Source organism: Manis javanica, chromosome 10 (genome assembly GCF_040802235.1).
Source record: "Manis javanica isolate MJ-LG chromosome 10, MJ_LKY, whole genome shotgun sequence".
In the NCBI taxonomy this organism is placed as follows: Eukaryota; Metazoa; Chordata; class Mammalia; order Pholidota; family Manidae; genus Manis; species Manis javanica.
In genome coordinates, this window is record NC_133165.1 from 5,727,096 (window position 1) to 5,753,549 (window position 26,454).

The following is a 26,454-nucleotide window of genomic DNA, read 5'->3' on the forward strand; positions in this document are numbered from 1 at the left end:
TTATTCCCTTTTCAATCCTCTTTCAATCCTTTATAAGCCAATGAGGAACGTTCAGTTTAAACTAAAGTATCTTTAACCAGACTCTCACACTTCCTAAACTCTCTTTTTAACAGAAAAAGAAGCTGCCTCAGGCTTAGAGCCTACAGCAGCTGCAGCATCTATTTCAACTTTAAAAACATTGTTTGCAAAATACAGTAGTTAAGAACTGAGGGCCTGGAGCTAGGCCTACTGAGATAAAATCTAGACTGCAATTTACTACTTGTGTATATTACTTAAATCCTGTGCTTTAAGTTCCTTCTCTGTTGAATTGAGATAATAATAGTAGGCATTTCAGAAGCTGCCTGTATGTATGTGTATACATGCAGAGATTAAAATAATTAATGCATATGAAGTTCTTAGAATAGTGTCTACTATAGAAAAGGTTCTTACTAATTGTTAGATAGGAATGTTTTTCTCCATTTCTTTTATTTATGACTACTGATATTGCTTTTCCATTTATAGTGGCAACACAGAGTTTCCTCGGCAAATACATCTATTTAGGTTAAAAATGAGCTGCTTTAACGATAAATATGAACTACATAATGTTACAGATTGCCTGCAGTTATGACAAAAATTGAGACACTAGAATGTAAATGACTGAAGTTTTAGAAACACTGAAATTATGGTGCCAGCCTTGGGAGAGACATTGTAGAGCAGATCTGTATTATCAATATTTAATTTCCAATGAGAAGCAAGTCTCTCATTTCTGCTAGATACAAGAGCGATGTGGGTTGCAGAATGCAAATTACTAATGATCATCTTGGCCTAAACCCACTGCCTTCATTGGGGGCATCAGGTAATGAAACCTTCGCACTGGCTTGGAAGTGAGCCATCAGCTTCAGAGAAACCTTTCCCGGCCTCCCGCTTCGTCCACCCTTCTCAGGCCCCCCGCCTTCCCCACAGCCGGGAAGGGAATGTAAGCCTCCCATCCTTGATGACACCTCACAGGACTCAGGTGTTTTGGACTACAGTTTTAGGGGGTCTTATTGTTTCAGGGGTGAGCCTGCTTCCATTCAGTTATTTATTCAAGAACTACTTCCTGAGCATGAACCCTATGTCAGTCATTATTCCAGCTAGTGGAGATTTAAGGGCACCCCCAAACCTGCACACTCCCTGCTCTCCTTGACTTACACCCTGGTGGAGAAGAAGGGCAATTTGTCAAATAACCGTGACAAAATTGTGCCCGTGGGACTGTTGAATACCTGTAATGAGAGATGCTTTGTAAAAGGATGGGATGGGAGAAGTTTACCTAATTGACCTCCACTTATCAGACGTACCAAATTAACACATACTGTCCCCTTCCTTTATAAAATACGATGATGGATGCCCACGGCTTCCCCCAAAGTGAGTGAACAACGTCACCTCTTTCTCTTTACCCACTGAGGTGTCTACTTGCCAAGAGTCAGTTGCGTTTATTCCCAGACCTGCTTCTGCCAGCTGCACTTGTTATTGTAATTACATTATTTAGTGGAATATTGTGTAAACTGATGAAAAATGAGTGCAGTAAGAAAAAGAGCTGTTTCCATGAAAACCAAGTGAGTACTTTGGAAACAGTCTATGAAAGCCAGCCTCAAAAATTATTTTGATCAGCTGGGAGAGGTCTGTGAAATGTGACTGGGAAAGGAGACCTCAGGAATCTGGAAAGATGCTGCAAGCAAAGGTTTTCAGATGTATCAGGTTCCTCCTGCATTTTAAACAGAATCAGAATTGGTAGTGTAGATCAGAGGTTGGCAAAATCTACCTGTAAAGGGCCAGAAAATGACTATTTTTGGCTTCATGAGCCACACAATCTCTATTGCAAGTACTTGATGCTGCCGTTGTAACACTAAAGCAGCCACAGACAAAATGAATTAGGCTGTGTTCCAATAAAACTTTATTTACAAGAACAGGTGCTGAGCCAGTTTTGGCCCTGGGGCATAGTTGGCTGACCCTTAGTGGAGGCTATAAAACATGGATGAGATTTATGTGGGGAGAATGATGAGGAATTTCAATCGACAGAGAAATCACTCAAAGAAAAGGCCTTGGACTCACATCTAAGATAAACTAAATGCACAATAGATGCATTTCACATTAAAACACAAGATTTAAGAAACCTGTGTATCACTTTAAGAGTGAGTCTTTGCTTTAAAATCTTCCAGTGAACTGTCTTCTCCCATTCCCAGAGGAGACGGCTTCTAAAATATAGATGGCTGACACAAGGGCTTGAAACAAAATAAAATTCTGCTTAGTCTTATGTGCCAACCCGGATGACTCAGACGCCCCTCAGTCCGGCATGGAAGAATAATTTTATCCTTTTTCTTAGAATCTCCCAGCAAGTAATTTTTGGAACTCCCCAACAAAGGCAGCATTTTCCACACACACATCATAGAGTTTGTCTTCAGCAAACTGTTGTTTAACTGCTCCGGAAAACTCTATTTTCTTAAGAAATGTCTGGTACCATTTGCTTGTCTGGATTCTAAATGGTTTCCAGAACCAGCTCTCTGGAAACATGAATGTTGTCCTCTGTATTAACATCCCAAATACTCAGCTTTAGTGATTTACAAAACTTGGCTGACTGCGCAGGAGGTCATGGAGGTCCAGCGTGCATGCTCCTGGGAGAGGTGACCCTCAGGCCACGGGCTTTAGATCCCCGTCTTCCATGTCTTTGCCTACCTCTGCGGTTTCTGCATATGTTCATGTATCTGTGCATATAAGAAAAAAAATGATCGATACAATTAATAGTCCCCTCTCAGTGATTTTCCCCAACCAAAAGGGGTCCATCCCAAAGTAATTAGCTCTCTACTTGTAGAAACAGAGACCACCAGAAAAATCTCCAAGGGCAATTTTCCTGCTGAATTAAGAAATTCATTCAAGTGTTGTTTTCACAAGACCTTGCATTCCACACTCTTCCTTACAAATTGCACGTGCTCCCCGGTATTTGCAAGGCTGCTAATTTGATGAGTGCAGAGGAGAATGGATTAAGAAAACAGCCAACTGGTTACAGGTTATAATTTCCCCAGGTTCATTGTGAGACATGGTTATAGAAAGAAATGTGCAGGCGGCCACCTCCCTACACCTTTGATGCTGAATCCTGTAACGCACATGCGTGCCCACCACCTTTCAGCTTCGGAGCCTCCCCAGGCATTTATTTCAACACTTTTCTGAGGGAAGACTCCCAAGTCATCACGTGTAGGACACTCGGCCTCATAGTCATTCTCTGTTTCCCATGCTTTTGGTCCAATATCCCTAGTCATCCTCCTCCTTTCCAGGGCAAATCCATCCCATTTCTTGTTTTATTATTAAATCAGTGTTAAACAGCTTCAAGGAAAACTGCTAATAATGCTGACATTCCAATTTGTCGTAGCGGTTTCTCATTTCTCTGAGTAATGCCTTGGTGAGGACTTGACTCACTGCTCTGTTCTTCTGAGATCGAAATACCGTTCCAGGGAAGGGGGATGGGGCAAAAAGGAGATCAGCAAGGCGTCTGTAGTTTACCGGGGGACAGAAACAAGTTAGGTCTCACTGAGGCAGCAAGACCTGCCCCTGCCTCCTCCTTCATGGCCTGAGGGGCCCCCCTGCTCACCCTGTGCGTGCAGGTACATTGCAGGGACTCGCTTGCTGGCTGGCAACCAGCAGACATTCCTACCCTGACGTAGCCAACCCGTCATTGTCCTTTGGGGTCAACTCATTTCCCTCCTGTGTTCAGTCTTGGAGGGCCGATACATCAAGCTAAAGGCTGTAGATATGGCCAAGGTAGGCCAGTTGGAGTCTTTTCCCTGAGACTCGGGTGTTGTCTTACTCCATTTGGGTTGCTCTAACAAAATACCTCAAAAATCCCTGGGTAGTTTATAAACAATGACTCATAGTTCTGGAGGCTGGAAGTTTGATTATGAGATCAAGGTGCCAGCATCATAGGTGAGGGAATTCTTCCAGGCCATAGACTTCACACTGGGGCTCACATGGTGGAAGGGATGGGGCAGAGGAGTTCCGTTGGGGTCGCTTACAAGGACATTTATCCCATTCATGAGGCTCTTCCCTCGTGACCACGTCAACTCCCAGACCCATTCCCTGAGAGCATCACACTGAGGTTAGGGTTTCACTGTATGAATTTAGATGAGACGCAAACTCAAACCATAGCAAATGTGAACTGGAGTGATATACAGGAGGGAGGCCAATATGTTCAAAAGCTGGAGTCTCCCGGTCAGACCGAGTAAGGAGACAGTTCCCAAGGCTAGACCTCCAGCCCCACCTGATTCCTCTATTAAATCTCAGCCGGGTTATCCCTCCCTGCCTCGGGCTGGCTCACATCATCCCAGCGATCTCTTTTTCTGCTGATGTTAGTCAGAGCCCATTCCTTTTACCTGTGATCAAAGCATTCTGACTGATACACTGGGGAAGCATGCTAAACTTGGGCAGACTGCAGAGCCAAGACTTTGGTGAAAGGTTTGCTAAAAGCCAACTTTTGTATCATTACCCCAAATGCTTCCCTGATGCCTCTGTGGATTGCACTACCTTTTTAATATTGGCAGGGCGAGGGAAGGAAACCATCGGGGTTTATGCCACACACAGGGCTACATGTTGTACCTATATTTGTTCATTTCCTCTTGAGTCATTGTGAGCCTGGGGAAGCATGGGGAAGGAAGTCTATGCTTCAGGGAAATCAGAACCCTTTCCTTCTCTGCAAAAGGAAGATACTCTCCCTTTCAGTCACAAGGAGTCGCCTGGCTCCCTGCAGGTAAAGAAGGAGCAGAATGAGGTTATCACACGTCACTTAGTTAATGCTTCTCAGAGTACCCTACAAGGGCCACCTAGGGTGTCTATAAAAAGTACCATTTCCTCAAACCTAGCTGGTAAAACAATTAGATGTCCTAGCCTCATCCTAGAAATACTGGACTATCATGTTGTTATGGGCTGAATTGTGTTTCCCAAAATGTGTATGTTGAAGTCCTAACTCCCAGTACCTCGGGATGTGATGGTATTTGGGAGATAGGGCCTTTCAGGAAGTAACGAGGGTAAGATGAGGTCATACGGGTGGGCACTCACCCAATACGACTGGTGTCATTTTAAGAAGAGGAGACTAGGACACAGACACACGCAGAGGGAAGACCATGGGGTGACAGGGAGAAGACAGCCGTCTACACGTCAAGAGAAGATGCCTCTGAAGAAACCAATCCTGTGGATGATCCTTTATCTTGGGCCTCTAGCCTCCAGAATGGTGAGGAAATAAATTTCTGTTGTTTAAGGGACTCACAGAGCATCTACCCCAGGCATAAGGTGGAGCTCCTCTCTCTGGAATCGGCTGTACCAACTGACCGAGGGCTGTTTCCCACTCAGCCCAGAAGGTGACCTTGGAGGCTTAATTTAAACAGAACCCTTCTTGGCATCGAAAATGAGTAGATCAGAGCTGGTAGTCATGTTGAAATCTATTTGTTTTAGTTATCTATTGCTGTCTAAATAAATGACCATGAAGGAGCGGTTTACGCAACACAAATGTGTTATCTTGCAGCTCTGTAGGTTGGGAGTCCGACCTGGGTCACACTGGGCTAAAATCAGGGCGCTGTCAGGGCCGTGTTCTTCTAGAGGCTCGTGGGGAGAATCATTCCAACTGGTGGCAGAATTTGATTCTCTGCAGTTACAGAGCTGAGGTCTCCATGTCCTTGCAGCTGGGAGCTGAGGGCCGGTCCCAGCTCTTGGTCATGGTGGAGTGAGTTCGTCTTGTGGGCTGAGCACCTCCCGCCTGTCCTTCCAGTGCATTGCTCTAACTGAACCTCTTCTGCTTTTAAGGGTTCATGTGATTATACTGGGTCCACCCAGATAACCCAAGACACTGTCCCTAGTTTAAGGCTCATAAACTTAATCCCATCTGCAGAATCCCACTTGCCGTGTAATGTGACATACCTACACCTAGAGCCAGTGGACAGAGGTCACATGGTCCAAAACCCTGTGCCCCTCTTCATGTGGCCGCCCTCTTCCCGTACCACCCTTGCTCTACATGGACTGGCTCTACTTGGGTGTTCACACACTCTACCCATTCGTTCTGTGATCTGGGACCAGCCACCTCCATTCTCATGCCCAACCACCAAAGTCAGAGGCCAGAGCATCCGGAACCACCATTCAGGGCCACCCTAGGTAATCAGTGGCACAGGACCCATCTGTGCCTGCCTTTTGAACCTCTTTTTTCACAATTCCCATTGACATTTGGTTCTTCCTCATATTAGTCCAGCAGGGAAAAAAGAAGTGTGGGAATGTCCGTCTTGAATTGCATTGTACCTTTGATACTATTATTTACTTGCTCTGTTGCGTTCTACTCACAAAATATATAAAGAAGGTAATGAAAATGTAAAAAATAAATAAATTACAATCCTTTATATATGTCACCCAAGTGTTGAACAACACACATGAATGAAAGAGTGAATGAATGATCCTGAAGACTCCCAGGAATGCCTATCCCAGATGTTTTCAGAGTCCTGGCGTTTCCCCTCAACACTCGTGTGCCAAAGATGGTTTACTGACAACGTGGGTGAACCTCTTCACAGGGGCTGATGTTGTGGCTACAGAATGCATTGCATTCATGCACAGAGCAAGCCAGAAGCTTCAGTGAATTAACAGCCCTGCAAGAAGCGCTCGACTCAGGATGGGCAGAGGTTTGGGGAGTCTGGATCCCAGCTTCCTCAGCCCCTGGGCGGGGTAGCTCTGAGGTGTGTCCTACACCATTCCCGGAGCTCCACAATGGAATTAAACACTAGTGTCCACCTGCACAGTAACCTACCCTTACTGATTCTCTACCATTCTGTGTCCCAATGGCCCATTCCTCTACGCATAGATGGCTCCTGAAATCATCTCCCAAACATACTATTTGCACTTGAATTTTCCCCAGGTCTGCGTCTGAGGAATCTATACCGAAGTTGTAGCACCACCTTAATGAGAGGCACCATAACTTCCTGATTCCATCACACAAGTGTTTGGAGTAGTAGATTATTCCATCACGCTGGCCTTTGAGTGATCATTCTTTCGCTCATCCTCTTTTTCTTCTCTTTTATAATACATCACTGCTATTCTTGAGGGAAGCCTTGGATTATTGAATAGATTTGAAAGCAACTGCAGATTGATCTTTTACTCACATCACATTTCCCAGCAGTTGGGAACCTTGTGTCGAGCCGACAGGGTAACTGGGACACTCAGTTTTGACAGGACAATGTCCTGCTCATGGTTGAGGACACCAATGCGTTTGCTACTACTGTGTGCACATTTATATTTGCTGTGATGTACTTTGTAATCTATAGGTTCTTTTTAAGAACATGGAAACCTTCCTTGATAGAAAACATGGAGTTATGATTCCTAAAAACTCATCTTCCTGAGATGCAGCACATGCATGCATGTATATACACGCTCTCATAGTATTCTGCTCATAACAACAGAGAGATTCAAATATTTTGGGCAGTTTTTATAGTGTTATTTTCAAAGGTTGTATACCCTTGATATTGATTGTATATATGGTTTAACATATTTAAGCCAAAGGCATGCTTTTTTTAAATAAATTTTTTATTAAGGTATGATTGATATACACTCTTATGAAAGTTTCACATCAAAAAACAATGTGGTTACTACAGTTACCCATATTATCAAGTCCCCACCCACACCCCAATGCAGTCACTGTCCATCAGTGTAGGAAGATGCCGCAGATTCACTATTTGCAAAGGCATGCTTTTATAGATGTCTGAATTAAGCATAGAATGTTTTTCAAGATAACTGAGTTAATGTTTAAGTGGTTTGATTAACCTGGTTTTGCTTAATTGCTCCTAGATATTCTAAAGCAGAGCTATCACCCTTTTCAAAGAGTGATTTGAGAGCACAGCCCTAGGAAACATAATTTTCTAAATAGCCAAGAGCATCATGCCCAGAAGATTTCCCAAAAGTTGTGTCAAACTAAAGATTTGAGATATAGCCATTTTTCTCCCTCAATTATGCAGGTGGTGAAGATTGAGAAATTGGAACCTATAGACACCGAATTGATTAAGGCCAACAAAAACCAGAGCTGACAAGACTGGTTGGCAGGGGGTGGGAGTGGGGGCCACCAGCCAGTGAGCAGTATGGCTCAGAATTTGGAAAATCCTTAGTGCATGCAGTGTTTGCCCAGAGTGGCATGTTGTCAAGTTTTCCTCTGGCTACGTTTCCCATTAAGAGACATGAACTCCTAATAAACAGGATAGCCCCTCACAGCACTGCTTCACTGAGAGCATGAAAACCGTGGGTCCTGTCTGACTTAACACATCATAGGTTCTTCACAAGCTCTTCTGACAAGTATTGGTTCTTTGGCCTCATAGACTCACTATGTTATTCTAAAATCTTGTACTGAGCATCTATTATATTCACCCCTGGGAAAGTAGATATCTTTCCCTTAAGGGCTATGAACTCTGCTGTATCCCTAATATACGCAGCCCATACTTTCATCCCTCCCTGCCACACACATCATTCATCTGGTCTACCTTGCTGCACTTCTCTCTTTGTTCCTAATTCATTTGCTGAGGCCAGAATCTAAGATGTTACCCTTGACATCTTCCACCTCTCTACACCCACCTTTAGATGGGAGATCCGTAATAGTTCTGAAATCTATCAGTTCCTCTCCAAATCCATTCTCAAGAACATAGTCGAGGCCACTGTGCTCACTCATCTAGATGATCCCAACAGCTTTCAGACAATCTGACCTGTTTTCCAGTTCTTGTTTCCCTCCTTGAGGGGTTAAAATTAATCCTGGGTTGCCTAGAACAGCCCTAGTTCAAATGTCATCCTGGTGTAATTATGAGTAGCTCCTTTATCCCTCTCAATGAAGTCCCTGTTTGGAAGTCAATCACGATTATTCATCATTCCATTCACTCTTTTGCACTAAACTGACTTTTCCAAAAGCTTGATATTCTTTTACCTTTTATTTTGTCACCATGCTTATCACCTTCATTACACTTATAATCTGCAGTGATCTAGTTTATCTGTCTAGTTGTTCATCTCTCTTACCTTCCAACACTCTTTATGTATCACCCCCAGAATTGGAACAATGCTAATCTTTTTCATTGTTCTGTTCTCTAGTGCCTCTGTCACAGTAGGAACTAAATAAATGTTGGAAAATACTAGAAGAATATTATTTTTTATTGTTAATGCCATGAAAGAAAGCAGTCTTTGCACCAATGGTGTGATTTGACCCATGTGATAACCTGTATCCCAGAGAGCTGCCCTAGCACTAAATATCAGAATATATCAGGGGAACCTCTGGTTTTGTCCATGGAACAATGATTTCTTCCATAGACAATTTTACAACTGGGCAAAATATGTGAGACACACGTTTTCAGGCAGTGGGCACCAGGCAGCATAGAGAATAGAGACATGTGAGATCAAAGCCACCCTTGACCCAACTCTATGCCTGGGGTGAAATGTTTCAGCCACAGCTCCAGGGAAGGGGAGCCCAAGGAGAGAGCAGAAGGGTCACTGAGGCAGAGGCTAGAGCATAGGATCTGGGAGTGACAAGGTGGATGGAATTTGTGGAGCAGGGCACTGTAGAGGGCAGAGCTGTGTAGGAGGCAGAAGTCTTCATGCTCTGGTCCCTTGCTGAGGGCTGGGCCACGTAAGTGCAGGGCCAAGCTCCGTGAGTCCTGGCAGAGAGGAATAGCTGTGGTACCGAAGCTCAGATGGAGACATTGGATGTTGTGGGCATTCAATCGAGACTCCAGAAAGATCCTTACCTTAGGGGTAAGGAGCATATCTTAGAAAACTATGCTTCTCAGGCCAAATCTGCTTTGTACAGCCCATGACCTAAGAATATTTTTAAATGTTTTCAATGAGTTAATAATAATAAAAAAAGAATTTGTGAGTGAGATTGTATGTCATCCGTAAAACCTCAAATCTTTACTATCTGGTCCTTTCTGGAAAATGCTAGCCAATCCCTTCCCTGTAGGAAAATCCATGCCTTAGGACTATGGATAAATTCAAAGCAGAGTTGTCTTAAACCTGCATAAAAATGAGCCTGACAGGTTCACAATCTTATGACAATTACTTAAGTGCCTCCAGACCAAAACTCAACTATTATTTAAAGGGAGAAAACATAATGTGTCAAAATGTCTACTCTAAAACAAAAAAAATTACACTAGGCATGTTTAGAAGAGAAAAATGTGAACAATAATCTAGGGCAGGGATTGGTAAACTACTTCCTGTGGGACAAACACTGGCTTTTGTATATAAAGCTTCATTGGTATCATACCCATTCCCATTCATTTACTTATCATCTATGACTATTTTTGTGCTGCATCAGCAGAGCTGAGGAGTTTCAACAGAGACCAGGTAGCCCAGAGAGCCTGAAATAATTATTTTCTGGCTCTTTAAGAAAATGTTTTTTGGCTGCTGACTAGGAGAAAAAAAATAGTCAAGAGAAAGAGACTACAAGGCAAATCAAATGTTGGAATTAGTAAACAAGTTCTTTTAAAAATATAATGTATGGAAGGATTTAAAGAAAAATATGGACACAATGAGTTTCACAAATGGGAAATCTCAAGAGTGAAACGACAATTATAAAAAAGAATCAAGTTGAGTCTGTAAACTGAAATGTTTTAGTATCTGAAATGTAAACATCAGATTAGAAAATGCCAAATAAAGATATCAGTAAAGTTGAAGATAGAACAATAGAACTGAGGAACAGAGAGAAGAAAAAATACTGAAAAATAATTGAATGAAGCTTCAGTGATCTGTGAGAAAATCAAGCATTTACATACAGATATTAGAGTTCCAAATGGAGAGGAAAGGCAGAAAATGAAGCAGAAAAATATCTGAAGAATCAACGGGCAAGATTTTTCCAAATTTGTTGAAAACATCAAACTGTACATCTCAAGAGTATAAAAAATAATTAAGCAGCCCCAGTACAAAGAAATGCCATATGTTGGGACATTGTAAAGAAACTGCTCAAATCCAATGACACAGAGAGTGCACCAGCTTTGGGGAAGAAGCTCTGTATTTGTCTATTGTGTAACATCTCATTCCTCTCTGCAGTCTGAGTATAGGTAAGTAAGACCCATAAAACTATCCCCCAGGGAAATATTATGCATACTTCTGGGAATGAAATTGGTGAAAGTGGGAAGAGATAGACAGGAAGACTTGCTGGTGGCAGCATTAAAGGAAAACCAATGAGAAAGAACTAAAGAAAAAGAGAGAAAAAATGCCAAGGGACTCACTAGAGTGTAGAGGGTGCATACAGCAAACTAAATGGTCGTCAAGATGTAGTCCCAGCATTATCAAAAGCAGGTCACTAATGGGACTGAAGCTTTGGGATGGATCTCCCCCAAGATGGTCTGGTGTTGTATAAATACAGACTACAGTAGTCTTGCCTATAGATAGGGAGTAGTTGGGATTGGCTAACTAGTGGGAACAGTTTTTAGCACAACCCCTTTCCTGGACACACTAATAGTAAAGGTGTTTCATTGCTTGGTGATGACCAAAGTCTTCAAATGGTTATTAGTTTGGGTTGACTTTTTTTATGGAGTACTGACAGGTTGCCAAAGAGAATTCTAGTACAAGTGGACAATTTTGGCTGTCATGGTGCTTTGGGGCAACTTTTTAGCATGCATAATGATGGAAAAAATTAAAATAGCTGCCAATGTTTAAAAATGCAGATTTTACACAAATATCCAGATTTCTGGCTTCTCTTTAGAAGACCAAAAATTGTTTGAAAATCTGGGAAATTTTGGGCTTGCATTATATGGAAACAGTTTGTGGAAACTAAATAACTATTGCTTTATTTAGATGGTGTGCATACTACAGTTCGCCAGTTTCTATTTATCTTTACATTTGTGCTGTTTTTTTTTTCCTTTGTAGACAGTTAAGTGGAAAGGAAACATGCTTTCACCCAAGTCTTTTGTTTAAAATGGAAAAATCAAAGATAGACCCAGAAGAGTCAGATGGTCCATAAAAAATAAATAGGATGTGCCAAATTTCTCTGGGCAAATGTAGACTATTTTCAAGTGTTTAATATGCAGAAACTATATCATTCAAATGCATCGACTGTGTGACTCCCTGCAAATATTTGAATTTGTTCAAATGCTTACAGTAGAGGTAATAATACAACATGTAAACACTTCTGAATGCACCTTCCCGTTGCCAACCAAGATACTCACTTGTAACAGTTTATCCAGATCATGAATTCATGACTTTAAATTCTCATGATTGATATGCCCACTCATACATCTCTTGTGAGCCCTGGGCATAGTGACATAGTTTCTTGTACAGATTAAGTAGTGTCACCTCTCTTGAGACCAGGGAACTTGCCTCTGGTTGTTGTCTTACCTAAAAAAAAAAAAAAAAAAAAAGTGCTTCCTAACAATTTCCTAACATTGCATTTCCATAACAGCTTGTAAATGTGAGCTGTAGGTAGGGGTGGAAAAGCCATCGTTCTGATTTTTGGAGCGGGGCCATTTAGTGGATAATACCCCAGAAGTTTCTTTGCACAGACTTCTCCTGATGCACTTCTAGTTTTCTGCCCAGAAATCTCTTCAATGCCTGTGGACTTTTCGCTATGGAGAAATTATTCCTCCAGCCAGGCTAGTCCTCATTCAAGACAGTTCATGAGGGTTGATCTTGACTTCGGAGGGCAAAGTGCCATCAGCTCAACAATTCAAAATATATCGATGATCCCCATGTTTATCTGGCCAAAGTAAAGGCTGTTTTGCAGACCATAATAAGTCTCATGTGATGAATTTTCTTAAGAAAGCCAAAATGAGAATTTTAGTTTTGCTTAGATAGCAAAGCCAGGGCATTTATTAGCATCAAGGGTGCAAACTCTCAAAGATGAACTAATCTGTGAGTAACGGTGCCATTTGTAACATCATAAACACAGACTAATAGGGAGATGGTGCGTGGAATGCAAGTATTTGCAACCTGTCGTCATATTAGTGTAAGGATCAAATTTGCTGCTAAGTTCCTCAGCAAATATTCAGTATCATGTTTGTGTCTTCTCGTTATAATTTGTACCATATTAGTAGCATATTACCATATTAGTGACATTGAAATGTTTTCAGAATTATATCTCTTGGGTGGATGGAAATGGAATGTTGGGAGGTTATACGAGTATTAGTCATATTAAACTTGCCCTGTTAGCAGCTTTCTCTTGAACTGATACTTAAATGAGGTTTTAATATAAACAAAATGCACTTTTGAAATGCGCTTCCAGCCACAACCAATTTCTCCCAGTCCATTAGCCATTTTGCATCCCTTTTAAGATACTTGAGATTCTGTTTTTATTGAGGAGACAAAGTATTTGCTCAACTCATTAAATCGAGGAGTGAGAAAGTGAACGCGGGTGCCGGCGGGGTGGGGGGGTGCTTTCCAAGTGACCCCGGGTCCCCCAGTCACAGTGTCCCCTCCACCATGCCCAACACAGGCAGGCACCCGTGGAGATGCTCTGGACCCTCGCTTTCTATGCTGGTTGACACTCCCTCCCTCCGACCGGTGCAGAGGTTGGGGGGCCTGCTGCCCTTGGTTCCACATCTTCCTGCTCTTTGGATTTCAGCAATCCTAGTTTTCTTGCAGAGAAAGAGGGGAACAGTGCTGAGTCGTCAAAGCACCTGGTGTCCACTACACAGGATTCTGCTAGTGTCAGGGAAGCAGGTTTAGGGATTAGAAATGATCTAGCCCCAGCATCGTCCAGCTTTGTTGAAATAACCAACCACATGGACATTCTTCCTGAAGCAGCCTCAGACCCCACAGGGCTAGTGTGCTTGTTTCCTAGGGCTGTGTTCACATGGTACCAAAATTGGGTGGCTTAGAGCAACAGACATTTGTCTCTCAGTTCTGGTGCTGGAGGTCCGATGTAAGATTTCAGCAGGGCCATGCCCTCTGCGGTGGCTCTAGGGGAGAGTCCCTCCTTGCCTCTCCTAGCTTCCGATGATGTCCCTGGTCTTTGGCATTCCTTGGCTAGTAGGTGTGTCACTCCAGACAGATGGCCGGCTTCTCACTGTGTCTTCACGTTATTTTCCCCCTCAGCATGTCACTGTCTGTGTTCACATTTCCCCTTTGGGTAAGGACACCAGTCATACGGGATTGTGGCTCATCCTACCGACTTCGTTTTAACTTGATTATCTCTGTAAAGACCCTATTTCCAAATAGGGTCACATTCTGAGATAATGGACCTTAGTCCTCCAGTGTATCTTTTTGGGGGGCACGTCATACCCACGACCCATCATACCTGCAGATCTCCTTGCCTTTAAACCCCATAGTGTCTCATCGCAGCACCTGTGCCCCTGCAAGGCAGTTTCCTACCACCTGGGGCGCTTAGCTATTGATCCACAGGGAACATGAGTAGTTACGTGCTTGGAGGCCCAGCTCTCTGCCTTCCAGAGAGCTTTAGACCACTTCCTGGACCACAGCATGGACGGAGTAAGGGGGGATCAGAATTCGAAATCATAACATGGTTTACCTTGTTGTAGCTAACACATCTATCCATTGAGAAAAGTCTAAAGAGAAAGAGGAAGAAGAAATGAGAGCAGGAACAAAATTTAAAAACAGGAATTACATCATTTTTGATCTGTCTACTATATGTTTACTAAGGACCCACAATGTGTCAGACTAGAAACACAGAGATAAATAAGAACGTTATTGTCTTCACGGAGCTCACAGATTAGAGGGTGCCATTTTAGTCCACTTCAATATAAAATGTAAACGTCATGATTACATTTATGTTAACATTTATATTGATGCATACAGTTTATGGAAGGCTTACACTGTGCTACGTGGCAGACTCATGATTTCACTTTTGTCATCCTATCAAGTCTCACTGCCGTTCAGCGACGTGGAGATTATCTTCCCCATTTTATCACTGATGCCTAGTAATGTTCTCTAACACACCCAAGGTTGCAACAGCTGTAGGAGGTCAGATTTAGAATCAAACCCAGATTCAGTGACTCCTTTTCTCATGTCTACACCCGCCCCCATGGCCAGGGGCTACCTGCGATCACTGTCAAGGTGCTGCATAGCTTCCCCACTCCTGCACCTGGCTCAGCCTTGGCTGGGCCATGCACAGTCAGTGTTCAGAGAGGGAATCCTAAGGGAAGACAAGTGTGTGCTCCTAGAAGCATGGGGATGGGCACTGGGCAGGCCCAGGGAAGGCAGCCCACATGGGGAGCGGTGCATGGGCAGAACCATCCTGTGCTCCGAACCCCTGCCTTTCATCCTGCAACACAAGCCTCAGGCACAGCAGGGGACAGTTGGCAGCTCAAAGTCCTTCCTTGTCAGAGTCAGGCTGTAAATCCTTGGAGAAATAGAGGTAGTGTCACATCGGTTTCTCTACCTCTGTATAAAGAAAAATAAAATGCCATAGTGAATAAGTGCCTCATAAAGGCTTTGCATTATGATGGAGAGATGAGATGAGAGAGAAAAATAAACATCTCCCAGGTTTGCAGGAGGGAGACTTCTGGGGTGCATACGTTCAAACTCCTGATTTGAGTGGAGGTTACATAGAAGTGTTGTGTGGTGGTGTGTGTGTGTGTGTGTCTGAGAAACTGTACACTTAGAATTAGAGCATTTGATGGAATGCTGATTGGCAGGGGCTGCCAGGAGAGGGGAGCGGAGGGTATTGTCTAATGGATACAGGTCTCAGTTTCACAAGATAAAAAATATTCTGGAGATGGATAATGATGATTGCACAATGGGAATGGACTTAATACAGCTGCAGTATACACTTAAAAATAGTTAACATGGTACAATTTAGGTCATATATGTATTTCACCACAATTTGAAAAATAGTGCCCTTTGCTGTAGCAATGTTATATCGCATTCAGAAAGTACAAGTGAGGTAAATAAAATGTTCCATTTCATTTAATTTCAGGAGCCACTAGAAGGGTCGCATTGATCTCTGATAATTTCATTCAGGGTGGACAGGCCGTTGCAGGGAGCCTGTCTGCAGCGTCTCAGCAGGTTGCCGAGCCCTGGTATAAATAGATTATTCTCCTCCAGTGTCTTGCCCATCTTTCTGGAGCTTCCTCCGTCGCCCAAGTCCTCATAATGAGTAACCTGTCTTTATCCTGGCAGAGCTGCCTTCACTGTGATTTCAGTGCCAAAGAGATGACTGTTTGTATTGAACAAATCTAACAGAAACTTGATCCCCAGGAAATGTGGATTTTTCTCCTTCGTGTTTGTTGGGACGTTTGCAGCTCATATCCCTCTGGTGACTTAAGCTCTCTGGCCCGTCTAGAGAGTCCTCAGTGACGCTGCCTCGATGTCCTCTTATCCTGGCCTGTGTTCTCCTGAGGTGGCACTCACAACTTGGTCACGTCCAGCTGCGCGCCAGCGGTTTGGAGTGGGAGGCCTGTGACTCCCCGGTGGTGGGTAGGCCCCGCTTCACTGACTGCACCATGTAGGTCCCCCTGTCCATGGCCACCGGGTCCAGGCCGCCGCTGCTTGTCGCCTGGAGGACTGCAACAGGCGCCTCCCTGGCGCCCTTCCCCTGGCCTTGCTTCAGGCTCTGGTCCACTGCCCCGGGCCAGGGGCCGTTGGAGATGAGGCACTGCCTAGCTGAATTCCCTCGGTGGCTTCTCCTCACTCTTTGAGCAAAACCCAGCCCCTTTCCTGGGGTGACTGACGCTCTGCCTTGAACTGGTACCTGCCTCGCTTTCCAGGCTCGGCAGCTGGCTCCAGCCATGCTGGCTACGTTAAGATACAGAGCAGAAGTATAATTTCTGCTGTGTTACTACAGTTTGTGTCCTAAACCTTGGCCAGTGTGACTGGCTGCTCCTCGTGGGGAAACCAAAGGGCGGATGTGCCTGGCTTTAGAGAAATTTATCTCTAATGCTGGAAAAATTAGAGGACTCTTTCCTCACTCATAATGGGCCTGGAAGTAGCAGCAGTTTCTATGTGGAACCCGAAATTCAGGCACTTATTAATTAATTTGGCCATTGATTCAGCCTACCACGTCCTTTGTCTCAAGCCAGGAAGCTGGGTAATCGAATGGTAGTTTTATTGTTAATATTTCATAATACTTATGCATTTTGAATATTTTATAATAAAGTTTTAAGAATTGTAACAATGACCTTGGCCTCATTAGCATAGATGATTTGAACAGTATCTGCCTGGAGAACCCAGTAATAGGACTGTCCTTACTGATTCAGGGATGTCTAATCATCTCCCTGTTGAGGTCAGTCTCTTGGGTGGCCGAAATAAACTAGACTTTGGGATAATATAGTGGAAATTTCTGGGACTTCCACTGGTGGAGAAGAATGTGCTTTTGTATGTGTGGCTAGAGAGATCCTAATTGGCAATTAGCAACCATATGGTTTCAAGGGGAAAAGAAATGATCAGATTCTTCCCAGGTAATTTGGTTAATAGTGATGGTGGTTACATGTTTCTATGGGATGCTGGAGAATCCTCTCTGGAGGCCATCGACTGGTGTACAAATGCTCTGTGGACTGTCTGAATGAAGCACAATACTGTAGCTACCACAAAACTGAGATTTCTGGCTCAAAATGGAGCTATCTATTCAGGACTTCCATTCTTGCAGAAAATGGTGTCAAGCAAGGGCATTGTAAAAATAATCATATTACATGAAGGTCCCATCACCGACTACATTGGGTTTCTCACGTCATTTTTCACGTTCAGTTTAGTGTTTAGTAACTCGGCTTTTTAATGAAGACTTCCTTTCTTAAAGCTGAAAATCCAATGCTGATTGTCCTATATTATCTAGTATATCACAGTGGTATTCAATTCTCATTGCCAATTAGAAGCCACTTATACAGATAGTTCCCAGATAGCTTGATCAGCGTTGGTTTTATGCCATTGCTTTGCAATTGATTAATTATGTGTTGGGCTGATAATGGATAACTGGGCTCATTCTTTAAAAATAGTTCCCATTTGTGCGTGAGAACAAGGAGTTTTACCTGCACCCACTGTGAAAGCAGTTTAGGTACTGCCAGCCACATTGCAAATGGGGGAAAATTTGGTTTTGAGTTGACTATTGGAGTATATTTACTTTGTTATGAAAGTGACGTAAAAGGTAAGTTTTGCAGGTGGCAGTAAAAAGAAAATGTCAATCTGCTCATTTCAAGGAGGTTTGAGAAATTGATTGAATAATCAATTTTGTTTTGAGTCGAATTTCAAACATAGAAATAATTTGTTGATGCCCCCAGAGGGGGCAGCCCACTGAATGTTCCATTCTGTCTCTTTAACCTCTGGACTCCAGAGTAAAAGAATCATAACTCCTCCAAAACCTGATGTATGGGAAACAGCTGTCTCCTGCATGTGTCACGGTGATAAAATGTTTCACCTTCTTGGGTGAATCTCATTCCTTGCAGAGGGGCTACATGTTCCAGCAGGTAGAGGGTGTAAGCTGAGAAGAGGGAAAGAAAGCACAATCAGGCGAGTCCATTATGCTAGCAGAACTGAAAGATGAAATTTTAAAAATCCAATAAATGATAGATACTGATCCCTTGATCTATTATTAGGCTACCAGGTCTAGACTGTCCCTGTGGGGCAGATGTGTTTCCTGGTTAGCTTTCTTAGAGCATGTATGACAAACCCATTCACTAACTCACATGTGCAGTAAGTAATTTATTTCCTTATTTATTTTGAATCCACTTAATTTTGAATCCCGTCTCCTATCCCACTCATCCAGCAAACATCCCCTTTCGGCTGTTTCCAGCTCCCCCCTTTCCCTTGGTATTGCAAAGTCCAGTAATACCACGAAGGCAGTGGGGATGGGGTAACGGACCATCACTTGATAGTGGTTACCATGGCAACACCGACTATCAAATGCCCATGGTTTCTTGGCTTGGTGGCCCAGTTACTTTTCTGTCATCCTGAGGAATGATGGCTCTGCAGTAAGGCTGGAGACCCTGCACTTAGCATCCAGCCTGTGTGGGGTGCTGTGCAGCCATCACCTTGGGACCCAGAGATGTCTGCCAACTCAGTCTTTGAGGCTCCTTTTTCCCACCCCGTGGCCTCTCATAGGCATTCTTACTCTCCCAGGTCACCTGTTTTGATCTCTCCCATGCGGCTTTTGATCCAAAGGTCATGAACTCAGATTCCTGCAAAACTCAGGCAAGTGCACAAATGAGGCAGACCTTGTGTAATCCAATCAAAACACCTGGGGACGGTAGTGAACAGGAGAGCATAATTCAAGTTTAAAGGCCCTTCAATACAATGAAATAAAACCCAACACTGTACTGGCCAAATGTACCGCTAGTAGATAGGCCAGACTGATAGGCATATGAGTGAATCTATCTGCCAAGTAACATCTGGCCCTGGGGCCGATCAGCAGCGGTGGGGGACTGTGGAGACTCATCAGCCCATTGCCGTCACTGTGGACACATCGCTTGGACGTTGCTGGATCATCCAATATCTCAAAAAAAGTTTTACCTACTTGACTTAGGCTTCTGCAAAAAGAAACAAAAAAAACACATGCATTTCAGATTATATCTTTGTGTTGCCTTGTGCCATGAAAGGGAGTTGGGGGTAGTGAATATAGAGGGAAGAAAGGGGGAAAAAATGGGAAAAAAACATTAGTAGTTGAACAAAGTACCTTGCACTGCTTGCCTTGAAGAGGAAAAATAAAGTGTGCATTTGCAGGAATCCAGTAACCCCTAACTTAAAGAGAGCCCTCGTCCCCTTTTGTTGGCTGTGGTGGAGCCGTATAGGAACAGAGCTCTGTGAGATGATCCCTTGGGTCCAATGGCATGCGAGAAGCTAGGGGAGATTGGAGGTGATTCTGCCTTTCTGCGCCTTCAGCTTCAAAGTCCAGGACCCACTGAAGGCGGGTCTCTAATTAGTATTAGATTTAATTCTAAATATTCTATATGAACTCCGTATCTGAAGTGTGTGTGTGTGTGTGTGTGTTCACATCTCAGATCAGATCAAGAGGCATTTACAAACTTAACTGCCTGCAAGGGCCAGACTGATAGGCAAATGAGTGAATCCATCTGCCAAGTAACATCTGGCCCTGGGGCCGATCAGCAGCGGTGGGGGACTGTGGAGACTCATCAGCCCATTGCCGTCACTGTGGACACATCGCTTGGACGTTGCTGGATCATCCAATATCTCCAAAAAAGTTTTACCTCCACATTTTCGTTAGAAATCTCTTGGTTTTTAAACCGTGGCAAATGAATTACATTTAAAAAAATATAGTGGCTGAATAAAATGCCACCTTGAGGCTATTTGCTGCCCACCGATTTGAAGCATCTACATAATGCATTCACCATTACTGCGTTCCAGATACCTAGGTGGAGACTGATACAGAGCAGGTGTTCAGTGGAGTGTCTGGGCAATCAGGGAATGAACACACAAATGTAAATATTCAAAAATATGTCCCCCAAGTTTTCCTATCAGGAAGAGCACATGTCCTCTGTGCCGATCTAGAATTCGTGGAGGTCACGCCTAGGCATGGTCTCCACGAGGAAAAGTGATAGGAAGATGGATTCTCTATTCTTCTTAACTGTAAGGAGAAAGTGTGTCCAGGACTTCTCCCAAGTAGGATGACCAAGCCTTCTGGTTTGCCCCGGGGCTGTCCTGGTTTCAGCACTGAAAGTTCTGTATCTCAGGAACCCCGCCCCTCTCCCCACTGACCCTGTCAAAGCAGGACAGTTGGTCACCCTACTCCCCATCCTATCTGCTGTGACTTGGGGGTCTCTGAAATGCTGTGAGCAGGGAGCTCAGGGTGTATGCATGACTAAGACGTTAGCGGCTGGTGGCTGCATGGCCATCCTTCTGCAGCTCGGAGGCTCACTCCATCACTGTGTGTGTGATGGCTTGGCTTGGTGTTTGTTCTCCCCGAACTGCTTGGCCATTATGCATCTTGATGGGACCACCTATAGGCTATTTTAACAGGTGCCTTACCACCTGCCCAGTGCTGCAGATGATTCCACAATGTAGCTAATGTATGTTCATTATTAAGTGACATGTTTGCCTTGTGCAATTTTAGATAGACACGTAAATTAGCGAGGCGGTCAGTTAGACAGTTTCTCTGTGTGATGTGTAAATATACAACTAATGGTCCAAACGCAGGCCCAAGCAAGAGAGCATTTTCCCTCTTCTCCTGTAATGTACAAGATGTGTTTTAATATTCATTCTTCCTTTATCCATATATCAATAATTGAGCACTGCATCAATTAATATGCTGGGCAAATTGCATTCCCCATCCTCTCATTCACGGTGTATTTCGGTAATGGAGATAATTTTCAAGATGAAGTATACAGTTTAAAATGGATTAAAAAGAACAACTAATAAAGGAGAATTGATTCAGGGAAGAAAAATTTGGAATAATTTTAGGAAATCTTAGCCGTGCATCCAAGCCTGTGGATATCTGTAAGGAGAGCCTGTCCAAATGATAAAATTTTATACACGCTGCAAAATTTCCCAGGTCTGCAATTGCAAAGGATGAGGGAGGAGGAAAATCACGTGCACGCACACACACACACACACACACACACACACACACACACACACACACACACACACACACACACACACACACACACACACACACACACACACACACCCCAAAATCTGGCCTCCTAATGAGGTCATATATATAATCTCCAGCCGTAGGTTAAGAAGGCTAAACACTCCTGCTAGAAAGTCTTTCTGAGGCTTTCCATTTGCTGGGCTTAGTTGGTGGGCTTTGGTGTTGCTTTTGATTTGCTGAACTGGCACAGAAGCCCCCGGCAGCCCATCCCGCAGCCCCCCTTCCTGCCTGTTTCCCGGTACACACCCTGGCTGGGAGCCCTGCACAGGGACACTGCCGCCCTGCACAGCGATGGGCAGCCGGCAGCCTCTGAGCCCGCAATGACACGGCGGGGTCGGTAGATGGCTGTAGACAAGTGTGCTGAGCTGTGCGGTATAAAGAGCAATGAGTCTGGGGAGGCCTTGGCCGGACTGAATGCTGCTTTTATCTGAAGTACATTTAAAGAGATCAAGGGGAAGCCGGGTTGCTGTACATGTTCTTTTTCTCTGCGGCTGGAGCTTTACTTTGAGTTAAAAAACATTCTCAGATGCTGGCCTCCTCGAGTCGCCTGCTCTGTGCAGATGCACTTGCCTCAAGAGGATCGGCTGCCTTCCTGTAAATTCCAGCAGTGGGGACTTCCGTGGACCTCCCACCAGCCATCAGGAAATGGTGTAGTGCCCGTCTGTCTATGACCACACCATCGCTATTATTATTAATACTACCAGTATCATCGGTGTTTGTTCTCGCCACTGTTGCTGGCTGCCTAAAGTGTCCGGATTTGCTCATTAAGCAGCCATACCAAGAATTTGTTACCTAAGCAGCCTTGACAGGAAAGAGAGGGAAGGCAAGAGTTAGGAAGAAAAAGGAGAGAGAGAGAGAGAGAGAGAGAGAGAGAGAGAGGCAGCCTGAAGCAAGTCACATCACACACAGTGCCACTGAAGGAATGCTATCCTCATAAACTAATAAACAAGCACACCAAACCTTGTATAAGGAAAGAAGAGGGGCTCTAAGGACTTGACAGGAAAAAGGCAAGATTTTCTACCCACGGGTTTCAGTTTCTCTTCCAGATACTCTTGGTGAAGTAAGGAGACTTCTGGTTGCTGACAGAGAGCCCCTGATTTCTCTTTCAAGATGATGATGTATTTGTGGGTAGGTAGTCGCTCCCTCTCCCTCTCTCTCTCTTTCTGTCTCTCTCTCCCCTCTCTCTTTCTCTCTGATAAATAAATTGACTTGGGGATAAAGATTGCAGCCCAGAGTAATCGCATTTTGTGTAAGGTGATCATGCTTGTGGCAGAATAATCTTGCACTGCTACAGGACACGGGCTTGTATTTCCAGTGGGACTTTAGGCAAGGACTGGTTCATTAGCATTAAGCTGCAATTTTATTTTCAGTTGCAAAAAAAGGGAACAACAGAAAAAATGTGTGTTGGGGGGGGGTGATGCATGGCTTTCTCTCTTCTTGAAACACTGTGATGGTGAATTCAGGAGAAAAAAAAAAAGAGAGAAAGAAAGAAAAGGTCTGGAAAAGCCGGTTCAGGCATGAAGCAAATTCTCCATCACTTGTAGCTGTGTGGGATTTCATTTAATTACCAAGAATGGAGTGTTCTGAGTAGTGGTGGGTTTTTCTGTTTATTTCATTTTTTTATTTCTTCTTACAAGTGACTACTTAGTTGTCATTTGGGGGCTGAATGTTGTAGATGAGAAAAGTGTGTTTTATTTGCCTTGACCAAGTATGTGTCTGTATATGTGTGTTTTACAAGACTGGCCTTTAAAAAGATAGATTTCCATGGACTTGTTCTGCCTGACTGCTGAATAGTGGTCGTTGTTTGTTTTTTTGTTTTTTGTTTTTAGGAGATGGCATGAAAATCTAAGCATTCAAGTGGTGCCCTGTACTTATTGATTATAATATTTAACTGTTGAAACTATTGAAAAAATAGTCATCGAGTTTGAGAGGCTTCGACAGATTCCTTATTCATGTTTTGGGGGAACAGATAGATGTCCTGGTTCAGTTGGGCCGCTGAAGGACTTATGTGCATTTATCAGCCCTGTAACCAGAGACCTGGGTCTGTGATGTCGCGTTCAAGACGGTGTTCCCTGCTTTTCCAAGGGAGGGAGGCATTTACGAGGAAAAGCTTTCTCTTTATCACCAGCAGCAGCGTCATCGCTGTTTCTCGCTGTTCAGCATACTTAGGAAAACCTCTTTTTAGTCTCCTGCCTCCAATCCTTCTTCGAGTTCAACTCAGATCCATGAACTTGCCTTTGCTGGAAGGAAGCAAGCCTCTTTGCTGAATTATTTGGTAATCACACCAGTTCTCTAACCTCTGCTGCTGTCTCTGCCTGCTTTATCACTTTGTGATTTAGACTCCCCCCCCCTTTTTCCCCCCTCTCTTTTCTTGTGGACATTTTCCTTTGTAGTGACTTTAGCTCCATTTCCACCTGGCTTATTTTTGCACAATTCAATGCAATGAATTCTGCCAGTTGGGGACAGACTGTCTCTATTATTTTGCTTTCATTTGAGAGCATGTTTCCTCTTCCAAGTTGTCCATCGATAAAGAGATGTTTGGAAATATAAAATCACTAAAGAGCATAAACTTAACAGAAATAATTTTATTTACAAACACTGAATTGTCCTACCCTAGTTTTGATGGGGGAGGTTGAAACCATAACATTTTTGAATGTTTACAAGTGTTGATTGTTAAGCACTAAGAAAATCTGTCACATGGGATCATGACATCAGTTATTAAAGAAATAACTGTGCTGGTATTTCAGGGAAAGGAGTCTGCTTGGGTTTTTATTTTGTGAGTGGAGTCTGGTTAATTGTAAACCAATTTCAATACCTCTGTGCTGAGTCAACGGTTTACTGGCCACACTTTTTCTCTGAGTTGCCAAGTGGTGTCGTTGATTTTATTCATGAAGTTTGCAGGCTCTCTTACACACGTCCAGGTTTGCAACTCAAAGCAGGGGAAATCCTCGCATGTCCCAGGCCCTCTCCCAGGCACTAAGAGCTTGCTAACCTGCTTCCTGGTAATTCGCCCTGGACTTTTCAAAGCTGCATCCCCAATTCCTGTTTTCCTTTCACTGATGCTTTCTGGTGCTGTATGTTTTTATTAGCTGCATTTATCAAATTGAAAAATGGTTACTACCTTCCTGCCTTGTGCTTAAGTATTCTATTTACATCTTTAATTCAGATGTTTTTGGTCTGCATTCAAAAAATGGCAGAGGCTTTACATGGGAACAGCTGGAGCCACTCTGCTTAAGGAGATACGAATTAGCCAGCCAGCGCTAATGCTGGGAGGTCGTGGGGTTTTCCCTCCTTTTTTTTCTTCTTTTTTAATGTGCAGGCTCTGCGATTGCCTTCCAGTCTGTAAACAAAGATACTCTAAACGTGGCTGATATCTCTGTTGAAGAGCTCGTGTTGTTTAAGGAACACAAGTCTCAGCTATATCCATGCATGAAAGCCGTGTGGGCTGCTCTCGCCTGGATATAAAAATGAAAATGAAGAGACCTGGAGATACAGGGAAACACATTCCTTATTCAGCTTGTTCTGGTCATTGTTTCTTAAGTTTGCTAAGTAGGCTCTTTCTGTGCACCTGTGTTAACAGCTCATGATATCCGCGAGTATATTTTTATTAAGATTGGAAACTTTTTGGTGGTGGTGGGGGAGGTGTGGCAGCAGACGGGATACAATCTTTTCTCTTCCGTCTGTACCTGCTCGAGTGTATTAACGGGGCAGGACTGTCTTCTTAGACGAGAAGGCAATGCAGTGCTTTGCTTTGGAATTACACTAATGAAAGACAGTGTAGCTCCGGTAACCCAGTCTGATGGTATAATTGCTGATACGCAGCTTTGAAATCTTTCAGCCCCATCTACCATTTGTATATTGTTTCCTTCAATGTCCTTAAGGAGTTTTCCTATAAAAAATAAGATTGCTAGTTTTCGTTGTGCTTCATTCTTCTTGGGTGAGGATAGATTGGGGTACAGAGTAAAGAAAGGGGAGCTCTCTGCACTGTTTGCTGACTTCTAGGCTGTTTTGATTCACCAAACTCAAGTACAGTAGAAAAGAGAGAAACAAGCTCTTCCTGGCGACCTCCAGAGAAAGCAGGAAGTCAACAGTTTTCGGAGGCCCAGCTCTGCGTGGGGTACCAAGCCACACATGCCACGGGAGAAGCTACAGCCTTTTTGGCCAGCAAACCTTCTCTACTGTGGTTACATAATCCCACCAGCATTTGTCTTTCTGGGGATACAGTTGAGCCGGGCCTTCCCAGGGCTGGCAGATGAAGCTGGCAGTTGGTACGTGATCATCTAATCAGAGACACAATACCATTCACCTTATTCCTCAAGTCCTAGACCCAGCGGTCCCCAACATCCACACCGCTGTGATGGGTATCCGTTTTTGACTTGGGAAACTTTGCTTTTTTAAAATAGAGAACCACTTCCATTTTATTATTTCTACTCAAGTTTTTCTCACTTCTGGGTGAAGAGCTCTTCCTCAGTTCTTTTTACTCATTAAAATAATGCAATATTTATTTTGACTTTATTATTATTTCATAATGCACCCCTCCACCTCTTTTTATAAACAGTTTTATGCACACATATCTAAGCTTAACGTGGGTGGAGAGGAGCAACAAGGAGACCCGTTCAGAGTGACGCTGAGAAGGCGGAGGAGGGGCACGCAGCCTGGGAGGCTTTTGCCAGGACAGTTGGACCACACGAAAAGGGAATCCGCACCGATGCATCGTGCTTTCTACAAGATCCTGGGAGATCCACCAATCAGAATATTCTATTCTCAGCCAGCTCGTAGCCAATTTAGGGAGTAGCTGAATTTACCTGCTCCCGGTCCCTCTCATTCTCATCCTATCCTGGGTATTTGGGGAACGTTCCCTGAATTCTCCATCTTCTTTCCTGAACGCCTAAAGCTTTTCCTGTTCTATTCTCCACTTTTTAGCCCTCGATTTTAAACTGATTATAGATTGCCAGTTTATA

The 26,454-nt window shown here is 43.7% G+C and overlaps 1 protein-coding gene across 22 annotated transcripts in view; it reads left to right on the forward strand.

Moving 5' to 3' along the window:
* The window catches only part of RBFOX1 (RNA binding fox-1 homolog 1), a 1,840,194-nt gene that overhangs the window by 1,306,952 nt on the left and 506,788 nt on the right, over window positions 1-26,454 (forward strand). The window lies entirely within an intron of this gene.